Source organism: Malania oleifera, chromosome 5 (genome assembly GCF_029873635.1).
Source record: "Malania oleifera isolate guangnan ecotype guangnan chromosome 5, ASM2987363v1, whole genome shotgun sequence".
NCBI classification, from domain to species: Eukaryota; Viridiplantae; Streptophyta; class Magnoliopsida; order Santalales; family Ximeniaceae; genus Malania; species Malania oleifera.
The window spans coordinates 19,914,368-19,926,797 of record NC_080421.1 but is presented as its reverse complement, the minus strand read 5'-3'; positions in this window follow the sequence as shown (position 1 = coordinate 19,926,797).

Below are 12,430 nucleotides of genomic sequence, written 5' to 3'. Positions count from 1 at the left end.
TTAATTAATTTTAATAAATAATAAGATAATATTTTTTTACTTGATTGTCACACATTTGATGTGTCAAATAAGGACATTTAAAGATTAGTAAATTCATTCTAAGCAAAATTAACCTAATTTAGAAACAAATTTGAACATGTGGAGTTAGATATTATAACATGAATACTGGGATCAACTTATGATTGTTATATGTAATTGACTTAAATCAATTGTAAAAGACTAAATGTAATGGTGAGATGATTGATTTCAATACGAAAGTTAATTTTTGACAATGTTTGTTCTTATTTGAATGATTTCTAAATAACGATTATTGTGTTAATAGTTTCGTATTAAGTGTGTTTAACCTTTAAATAAGTGTTGAGAGCCCTCCGAAAGAATTAGCATTCCTCCCCTTGTTGATCCGGTCAATACCATCTTATTTCTTAATTTGACTCATTTGTCCCTCTCATCTTTTCTCCTCCCCACCGAAGCCAGCCCTCTTGTTAATTCAGCCAAATTTTTTTCCCTATTTATGCAATATATACGGTGTATTTATTTTTTTTATTTATACATGAAAAATATATACATTTGCTTTTATTCATAATTAAATAATATTCATTTTTTGGGTTTTTAAATTTTTTTCTCATAAAAATAGTTAAGTGTTTCAATAGTAAAAAATATATTCTTATTCAGATTTTTGTTTAATGACTTAATTTATTCAATATTTAGGGGTTCGCTTTAATTCTCATTTTGATTTATAGATTCAAAATTGGATTTAGTGTTCATCACTTAATGCTTAATTTTGTCAAACGTCCCCATACTTAGGGGGAGCTTGTTGGCTTTGCCCACTTTTGTAAATTGTTTTTGTCATCACTAAAATGTTGGCTCTATGAGTCTAATCTTGTTTTGATTATGACAAAACCAATGTTTCTCACCTGTGTACTGAGTTTCTTGAACAGGTTTATCCTTAACATGCACTGTTGGTAGGAACTCAAGCAAGTCATACGACCTATGAAGATCAAGCTTCATTTATGGCGTCTAAATAATCGAAAGAATGAAGACCTATTTTGTATTGTATTTGCATTCCTTTTTAATTGGTCTGTAATAATTTATATGGTCTGTAATAATGCATTTGCATGCATGATAGGATTTACTGCTCAACAAACCCATAGGGACCGAGTGACCTTAGGGCATCCTTTGGTTGACCGACGCCAAGTTTTTTAGCGTACTTGAAGAGACCTTAGGTCCCAACACATATGCACTAATAAGTCCTCATATCACTTACATAACCAGGGGAATTAATTGAAGCAAAATTGAACATAATTGAAGATCTTAAGAGAGGTCGGGCAACCAAGCCTATGGCGTTCAAAATGCCTCAGGCACTCGAACCGTGGACAAGTCAACATGTTGACTTGGCTTCGGGCGACCAAACCTAAAATGAACCTATCGTCCACGAGTGATCGAGTCCCTGACCTGACAACTTTTCACCAACCCAGGCGCCTGAACCTTCGCGTTCAAAAAGCCCTCGGGCGACCGAACTTGTATCCGGGTACCAAAACCACGGACAAAAACATTTTGTCTTTCGTTCAACCGACCAACCCTCAATTCAAGCACCCGAACCTTTAAAAAATGAATTTTTGAGTGTGTCTATTTGGGCACTCGAACCTTAGACCGGGCACCCAAATCTCGTGGGGTAAATTATTTTTTACTAAAAATTAAAAGGGGTAAACTGAGTTAATTTTTCTAAACCTATTTTAAACTTTTCTAATAATGCCCATTGAGTCCCCAACGGTCATAATTTTGCCCTTATCTATATATATCTTCTCATTTGCAAAATTAAAGGTTGATTAGCAAGATCATTAAGCAAAAATTCTCTCAAACTTCCAAAATCTCATTTAGCCCATACTACTTCCGTACACTCTATTTTGCTATTCTCTTGATAGATCAAGTTCCCAAGAGTGTTATTGTGTGTTCTACATTGCTAAAACTCTCGTTGCTTGTTGATTGATTAATTTTCATTGAGAGTTCTTAGTTAGGATTTTTCCCCCGATTTAAACAATAAATCTTTGAGTGGGAATACATTTATAGCTAGTGAGTCTTTGCATCTTGATTGCAAGACTCATCAAGCTTGTGGATTTTGACTTGCAAAAATATTATTTTACACAAGCTTGCATATTATCCTTGATATTATTTTTGCTAGCTTTAATCCAAAATATCTATTGTGCTTTACATTTAGAATATCTTTGAGATATTTGATTTGGATTGTGTTAGACTTCCTTTGATCATTTGTGTGTTGAATATCTTATCTTGAATCAAAGGTTGAACTCTCACATATACATACACTCACACATTTTAGAGAGTTTACGTATTAGATCTCACCTGAGCATTCAATCTATATCTTCTGTGAGTGCTATATTTTTTGTGCTGTATTTTGGTACATATCTGCTTTACATGAAAGCATAATCATTGTACCGGTTTTATTGCGAACTTACTGTTGTATTTCCAAGCGTGGCCTGAGGGGGCGGTAATCCAGCCCGGGAAGGATTGTGTAGGTTGAGGTCAGCTCTATGTTAATTGATTTGGTTGTAAAGGTTGAGATCAACCATGTGCTAATTGACCTGGTTGTTTAGGTGCCGCTTCACCCGTTAAGTGAGCCTATAGTGGTAATCTTTGTGCTTGTTAGCCAAGGTGGGGACATAGGTAATTTGGCCGAACCTCGATAACATATTATGTTTACTGTTTACTTTTCGGCACTTTACTTTTATTACACGTGGTTTATTTGTTAATCGCATAGACTGATCCTAGGTCGTGTAATACTGTTGTTAAACCAATTGACCTAAGTGATAAATTTTAAATACCCAATTCACCCCCCCTTTTGGGATTGCACCAAAGCTAACAATTGAATAAATCTTATTTGAAACACTTTCACACGGGTGTTTCAATGGAATATATCTTATTATGCTGTGTAAAATTTTAATTTATGCTACCGCTAAGATTTTCTTGATCAATCTATAATTTTAATTCCCTAAAAAGAGATAATAGAAAAAACTTTAGAAAACTAAGGGTGTATTCTAAGGATATCTTTGAAATTTAAGTCGATGACAGAAAAAGTAAGAGAAAATAGACAATAGAATATAAAAAAGTGTCTCCCTCCTTACCTTAGCCCAAAGCCCCTTTTATGATTTAGTCTCATTCTTAACATTCAATACTAGGGGCTTTTAAATCTTAAGAAATTACATTTTCATAAAGGTTTATGCCCCTTTACTTCAGTTAGGATATTCCTTTTATGGTTCATTTGGTTTTGTGAAATAGCTATTCTGTAAAAAATAAGATTGAACATAATTTAAAATTTAGAAATTAAGAGAATGACTATTTCTTGTATAGTCCTAATTTTTATTCAACATTTAACAAAAAAAAAATGTAGACATTCTCATGGTGAAATTTGAAAATAGTTATTCTTTGTCTAATCCTTATCAAAATACGGTATTGAAATAAACATAAAATTAAAACAAACGAAAAACAAAGGATGGAAGAATGAAAGAGAGGAGAGAAGATATTGTAGTGTGACCAAATGGAGGGGATCCTCTCTAGGTTCGGCTGCCCAAATTTCGTCAATTTGCAACTTTGCAAACTCCCTTCAATTGCCTTCAAAATAAGCCCCAAAATAAAGAACATGTAATGACCCCAAAATATTATGCTTGATTAGGGTTATGAACCTAAAAAAATTAATTAATTAAATTATCAATTAACTAAATAATTAAATAAATTATTATTATTTAATAATATAATATAATATAATTATATATATATATGTAACATCCTAAAGGATTATGTAGTGCCCCGAACCCAGTGGGGCCCGGAATACTAATATTCAATAAATTACCTATAATACTCGGACACCACAATATCAACATCTACTGACCCAGTGGGGTCCAAGGACATACCATCCCATCATTAACATAAACATACAATCAACAAAAACAAAACATATTTATGCAACCATACACACCAGAGTACTAATTCTTAACCAGTCATACTAAAATTTCCCAAATCATTATACAACCCAAATTGTTCAAAAACAACTAAGCATAACAAAATAGTATCCTGCCAAGCCCACTCTCGGCTAAATCGTCTAGGTCCCGCCCCGGAGCTCTTAGACTCGATTTCCTGTAGGTCCTGAAAAATTGATATATTTACTGGGATGAGACACTTCTTAGTAAGATGGAATATGTTATTATCAATGTGTGGCTAACATGAGTTTTGTGAACTTAAACACATTCTTTAATTTACTTTATCTGACACATATGACATTTGTACAATATAACACACACTTATACAATTGAAAATACACATTTATTTCATAATATAAAACAATTCGGTAAATAATCTCATTTACATAAATTCACATATATGCGTAGAAGAAACCCCATTCTTAGACATACAACATCATTATGTATAAACTCTCATGATCGGGTTGTGCGGTCCGAAGACTAGACCTAGACCTGGCTAACCTACCACCAGATTAAGTCAAATCTCATGTCTGCAAGTTCAATTTGCCTACCCAGCCCGGTCTAGACTCTAGGTGTAAAGACTCAGAAAATTAAAATGATTGAAATAATTAGGAAATAATAATAATAAATAAAATAATAAATGAACAGTTAAAAGGAATAGTATAAAAATAATAATAAAATAAAATAAGATTAGATTAATTATTAATTAAATAATAATTTAAATTTTATTTAATTGAATTAATTAAATTAAGTATATGATATTTATATGTTTATATATATATGTGTATGTAAGGATGAAGGAATATATATATATATATATATATATGTTTATATAATAAGATATAATATTATAATATAATATATTATATTATATGTTAGGATATGAATCTTGATGCTAAGAAGCATCCAGATTGAATTCTCAATTTCAAAACAGTGAGGGAGTGCCCCCCCCAGTTCTTCGCTGCTCGCTCCGTCTCCGTCTCTCTTTCTCTTAATTTCTTGACGGATTTGCAGTAGATCGGGAAACAAAAGGTGTCGCTAGATTCCTAACTCCGTCACAGACATTTCTACTGAAGCGAATTTGTCGTGGGAGTGGCGTAAGCACCATTTCTAAGGTAAGACAATTTTTTCCATTAAATCGACTAGCGGGCACAACCACAATATCCTAGTCGCAATTGTTGTCATTTTGTCTGGGGTAAATTTCCAATTGGGATTTTCTAGACCCCACTCCAAAGCGAGAGTGAGATTTAGGAAAATAAGTAAATTGGTTATATTTGAGGGTATAATTATTGATTTAGAATTCAAGGGCTTAGGAAATATTAAAATAGTATTTTATCTAGGGTTAATATAATGGAACTAGGGTTTTTGAACCAAGGTCTGGGTGAGCGTCGCAGGCATCTGTGTGGGATTCCTGTCTGTGTAATTCAAGGATTCGGGTAAAGGGAAATTATATATTAAATCAGATTTTATGAAATTGAAGGTAATAAATTATGTAATATTATATGTATGTTTTTGTATGAATTATTAAAATGTCAACCATGTAAATTATGTTTTCGGAGCCTAGGATTGCTTATATAGCTATGTATATGTGAAAGTAAACGGGTGAAAGTGAAAAGTGATTTCTGAGAAATTGAGTAAGAAATGAAATGTATTTTCAGCATATAAATGTTAACTGTAGGTTGGCCTAATTTACAGGAATATGTATGAATTTTATTGTTAAATTGCATGACATGAAATTTTGTACAAATATATGTTAAATGTATGAGATGCAGGCTAAGTAAGTAAAGCGTTAAGAATAAAATATAATATGGACTATGTTGTCTGTGTATGCTAAATGCAACCATATAAATGTAAGACAGCTGAAAAGAGTCACGTTAGTAGATTTTAGCGCATTTCTACGTAGACTAATTGATGACAGCTAAAAGGAGCCGTAGACTAACTGATGATGGCTAAAGACTAGCTGTAGTACGAAGGAATAAAATGAAAACATTAACCAATGACAATAAAATGATAATGAAATGAAATGTGAAACGTGAACGATACAAATGGGAAAAAGTCACTTAAAGTGGAGTGCAATGCAATGTTTAAGTTATGAACATGAATAGATGTGAATGGTTGAGTAATGATAGAAAGAATAATGTATTATGATATTAGAAGCATCTATGTACGTAGAACATGTTACGTTTGAGCAAGACAAACTTTTCGCCTGAGGGCTTACTAAGAAAGGCGAGTGCGCTAGTAACTTCAGATGTGGCAATAACAGCATAATGTATTAAGGCAAAGGAACCTACTTGTATAGGCAAGTAGATTTCCCTATCCTTGGGGCCTTTGCTGGTAAACTTTTGTTTGAACTGTGTGAATACGAGATCAATTTAATACTTGAGAGTTTACTGAGTAAGGTGAGTGCCCTAGTATGCTTTAGCAGTGACCCTAGGGTTGCCTAAGTATCAGAGCAAAGGAGTGTTACTTGTATGGGCGGGTAATCACCCCTATCCTTGGATAATCTCATGGGTTAAATCTTTATATGTGAATGATTAGGTTCAGAGAATGATTTTAGTGTGTATGATAACGTTTTGCAAATGTTATTAAAATGAAATTTATAAACCTCATATTAGCCACACGCTGTTTTTAATATATTGTTTCTTCCCTTACTGAGATGTGTCTCACCCGAATATGATTATTTCTTTTTCAGGACATCCTCGAGGTCAGACTTAGAGAGCTTGAGGATTTTTAGCATTTTGAGGATTATAAAGAAAAATGGTATATTTTTTATAATATTTTGAGAATGTAAATATTTTATGTTTTATGTTTTTATGTTTTAAGTCTACTGAGAAATGAATGATTGTGAATACTGAAATGTTTTGGAGATATATGTATATATGGAAATGCAGGTGATGAATGGATAATATGAATTGTAGATAGGAAATAGTAGACTCTAGTATTATATTTATGGAGATTATGTTTATGTTTTTCGCTGCGTATATATGGATTTATGGATTATCAGGTATAACGCACGCACCGGACCCGGGTTCAAGGGTTCAGGGTGTTACACCAAGGGGGTACACAACGCTTCCGTGGCCAAATCGACTTTTCATTACCAACACTTCGATCCAGAACAGTGTGGTTGTACTATCTCAATCATTAGCAATAGTATCGTGCTCTCAACACATCTGGTCCTCAGGGTTCTTAAACCATATAATACAATTTAAGTAATAAAAACTGCAATACAAATCTCATTTTCATAATTCAATATAGCACCTGTCATGTTCACACTTTCATATAAGATCTGTCATATCAAAACCCAGCATACAGTCATCATATCAAACCCTGACATACAACCGTCATATCAAACCCCGACATACAGCCCTCATATCTCATTTCCAATAATTCCATAAAACATATAAATCCAATTTTTCATTGAATAATACCATAGTAATACACAGATTCACTTGTACAACAAACTGGATTAACCTTATGCCATACGATTTGTACATTAATTAATAATACAATAGCTGCCCAAGAAAATATATATATTTTTGCTAAAAACTAGGTCTGATCATCTTTATAATTTTTATTCCAATCAAAATGCCCGTTTAATAAGGAAAAAGGAAGATGATCAACCCTACTCACTTTGGTTTTTCCCCAAATACATATAATAAGTAAAACCATCAATTTCATATGCCTGAATAATTCAGAAAATCATATATAACATACACGAGTTCATATGCTCGAGTTTAATCGATTCAAATTCAAGAAGAAGCTGACATAATCTATTCTCCTTACCTATTCCTGAAAAACTACTTATCCTGTTCCCTGAAACAATTCCTCGGTTCTTGAATATGGCAAGGAGAATGCCGCCAGCAAGCCGATAAAGACAACAGAGATGATTAGAGGGCTAGCCGAAGCCTCGGGAGGCTTTAAGAGAGAGAGAGAGAGAGAGAGAGAGAGAGAGTCGAAACCCTAGCAGAGAGATAGAGAGGTTTTTTTAATTTTCTAAAAAAAAATGCCTTAAGTTATATTTATAGGCAAGCTAGCCCACGGGAAACCGTTGACGGTTTTCCCTGAACTTGATGAAACTGTCGACAGTTTGGCACTTAAAATGCTCTTGGTTGTTGTAATCTGATCATCTTCATAATTTTTATTTCAATCAAAATGCCTGTTTAATAAGGAAAAAGGAAGATGATCAACCCTACTCACTTTGGTTTTTCCCTAAATACGTATAATAAGTAAAACCATCAGTTTCATATGCCTGAATCATTTAGAAAATCATATATAACATACACGAGCTCATATGCTCGAGTTTAATCAATTCAAATTCAAGAAAAAGCTGACATAATTTATTCCCCTTACCTATTCCTGAAAAACTACTTATCCTGTTCCCTGAAACAATTCCTCGGTTCCTGAATATGGCAAGGAGAAGGCAGCCAGCAAGCCGATAAAGACAATAGAGATGATTAGAGGGCTAGCCGGAGCCTCAGGAGGCTTTAAGAGAGAGAGAGAGAGAGAGAGAGAGAGAGAGAGGAGAGAGATGGAGAAGGAGAGAGAGAGAGAGAGAGAGAGAGAGAGAGAGAGTTGAAATCCTAGCAGAGAGATAGAGAGGTTTTTTTAATTTTCTAAAAAAATGCCTTAAGTTATATTTATAGGCAAGCTAGCCCGCGGGAAATCGTTGACGGATTTCCTTGAACTTTATGAAACTGTTGACTGTTTGGCACTTAAAATGCTATTGGTTGTTGTAATCGTCAACGATTTTCTAAGATGGCCTAAAACCGTTGACGGTTTGGTGTTGAACCAAACCATTTCCATGCTTTTCTCTTCCTTTCTCTTTTCTCTTTTCTTTTATGTTTATTTTCTGGGTTCAGGTTACTACAGATTATCCTTTAGGATTCTTTGACATTCCAAATACCCCCCTATGCCATTTTGCTCTCTCTCTCTCTATCTCTCTCTCTCTCTCTCTCTCTCTCTCTCTCTCTCTCTCCTCCATCCAACTCTCTATCTCTCCACAATTTTTCAGTGAAACGTGCGCCGATTGAAGAACAAAAATTATCTCTAGGTTCCAATTTCTGTTACGAACATTTTAACCGGAGTGGATTTGTCATTGGAACGTCGTAGGCACCACTCTAGGGTTAAGGTAAGGGGAATAAATTATATTAGACATATTTTAAAATATTTCTGATTAAATCTGAATATATGAATTTAATTATATTCATGTGATTTAAATCTTTTTTTTTAATAATTTGAACCACGTGGGGAATTTTTGGTATTATAGTATTAATGTTGGTTGTTTTAAATTTAAAAAATATTTTTTTGATAGTCATTGATTTTATTTTAATTAAGTAGACATTAAATTTAATAAATTAATTTTAATGTTTCTAAAATTAATCACCACTATAATGGTTTCGTATTTATGATGCTTGTTGTGGAAATTGAGTATAGGATGCACAGTAGAATAATTAAACTTGCAACAAATGATAAAGCACCACAAGACACAATTCATACACAACCAAAATTCTGAAAGCAAATAAAGAGAACAACATGACAATATATGTTGTTTGGAAAAACCTACATCCACGGAAGCAATTAGTACAAGAATTTCACTAAGAAATATGTAAGTACACAATACACTTCACAATGATCTTTATCTCTCTCAAAGTATGCCCGAAAGAGCATAAAAAACAATCCCTCGGAGGTTTCCCTCCAAATTCCCAACCATCCCAACGTTCCAATTCAAAATTCAAATTCCTTCTCGCAGCCTAGATGCACTCATCGATGAGAACATGACACTTGTCGACGAGACACAAATGACCACTCGTCGACTAGTATGACCACTCATCGACGAGCCTTCATATTTCTGATTTTCTGCTCTCGGCATCTCAAAACCTCTGAGCTTTTGGTATTTACTAGTCAACGAGTGCAGGGCACTCATCGATGAATCCCTACTGTGCAGCACCATTTAATCCATATGCTTTTCTTCTTCAATTATTTATGAGGCCTAAGTATAAGAGCCACACATACAAATATAACAATTTCTACCTTGGTGATTATACGCCCATTAGGAGAACCCGAAAAACATATCTGACTGCTCCACCTTGAATTTGGAATGCTCAGTTGGGTTTGTCTCCCTTTTATCACTTAGAGACATGTAGTAAGTTCAAGCAATGCTTGAACTTTTCACTAGTGACCAACTTCGTCAAAATATTCGCTGCGTTTTTAGACGTGTGAACCTTCTCCAATACAAGCTCACCCAAAGTAATCAAATCCCAAACCCTGTGGAACCTCACATCAATATGCTTGGTTCTACCGTGGTACACTTGATTCTTCTCTAAGTAAATAGCACTCTAACTGTCACAATGCAGCACAACTCCGTCTTACTGTAAGCCCAACTTTTCGACCAAACCGGCAAGGCATAAGGCTTCCTTTACAGTTTCGGTAACTATCATATATTCAGCTTCAGTTGTAGATAATGCCACTAGAGATTGAACCATGGATCTCCAACATATAGGTCCTCCTACAAGGGTAAAAACATAACCTATTGTAGACCTTCTATCATCCATATCCCCTACATAATCAGCATTTACAAACCTCATAACTGAAGGACAACCCTGTTGCTTACCGAACATGATGCCATATCCTGATGTACCTCGTAAGTATCTGAAGATCCACTTGACAACTTCCTTATGTTGTCTTCCTAGATTAAATAGAAACTTACTCACCACACTCACGACATATGCCAAATCTAGCCTCGTACACACCATGACATACATTAAACTCCCATCGACGCTTGCATAGGGGACCTTTGACATGTCCCAGATATCCTCATCCGTACTTGGGCAATTAGCAGTAGACAACTTAAAATGACTCGCTAGAGGTGTACACATCGATTTTGCATCAGCCATGCTAAACCTCTCCACCACCTTCTGTACATAACTGCCCTAAGATAACCCTAACCCCCCTGCAGTTCAGTGCCGGTGAATCTCCATCCCAAGTATTTTCTTGACTGGACCAAGATCTTTCATGTCAAACTCTTTATGCAATAATTCCTTTAAATGATTCACCTTAGCTAAATCTTTTGCGGCTATCAACGTGTCATCGACATACAATAATAAGAAAATAAGAGAACCATCATCAAGTTTGTTTACATACACGCAACAGTCATTCTCACACCTTCTATAGCCAATCTTGATCATGTATAAATCAAATATTTTATACCATTGCCTTAGAGATTATTTCAACTCGTAAAGAGATTTCTTTAACTTGGAAACTGAGTTTTCTTTCCCTGGTTCATTGAATCCCTCCGGCTGCACCATATAAATTTGTTCCTCCAAGTCACCGTGAAGAAACGCCGTCTTCACATCCATTTGTTCCAAATTAAGATCATAATGGGCTACCAACCCCAACATGATTTTGATTGAAGTGTGTTGTACCATAGGTGAAAATCTCTTCATAGTCTATTTTCTTCTTTTGTGAGTACCCTTTTGCCACCAATCCTGTCTTGAATTTTTTTTTTCTTTTTCTGAAATTGCTTCCTTCTTCCTAAACACACATTTGCAACCTATCGGTCTCTTCCCATCTGGAAGCTCCACCAATTCTCAAGTTTGATTTTTGTGTAGTGATTCCATCTCTTCAATCACTGCACCCATCCACCTACCTTTCTCCTGACTGTGCACTGACTCTTAAAATGTAGTTGGATCGTTGCAACTAGTAAGAAAAGCATAAGACACTAACTCTTCAAATCTATACCTTGGCAGAGGCTTGATGGTGCGTTTGGATCTTTGTATAGGAAGATTCTCGACTTGCTGGTTTCCCGAGTTAGAACTCCCTGCAACTAAAGGACCATGATCTTTGCCATTGTCCAGAGTTTCCAAATCCACCTGTACAACATGTTCATCACTGCCCCAGCTTTCTAGCTCCTGTTTATGTTCATCACAATCTTGAGTACTCCTCACCATAGCCTTTTCATCAAGACTACATCCCTACTAATCACCACCTTGTTTGATGCTAAATCCCATAGCTTGTACCCCTTCACACCCTTTTGATATCCCAAAAAGATGCAACGTCGAGATTTTGGGCCAAGCTTCGATCTCTCTTCACTAGATACGTGAACATAGGCTGGACACCTAATACTTTCAATTCAGAGTAGTCTACTACATTTCCAGTCCATACCTCTTCTGCCACTTTACCCTCTGGTGATGCACTTGGTGATTGATTTATTGGAAAACAAGTCATACTAACTACCTCGGCTCAGAAGTTCTTCGGTAGTCCTACATTAAGTCTAAGACACCGAGCTCTTTCAGCCAGAGTTCACTACATCCTTTCAGCCACAGCGTTTTGCTAAGGTGTCCGATGAATGGTAAAGTGTCTCTTAATGCCCTACTGCTAAAAAAACTTCATAAATCGAGAATCAGTGTACTCGATCCCATTTTTCGACCTTATATATTTGATTC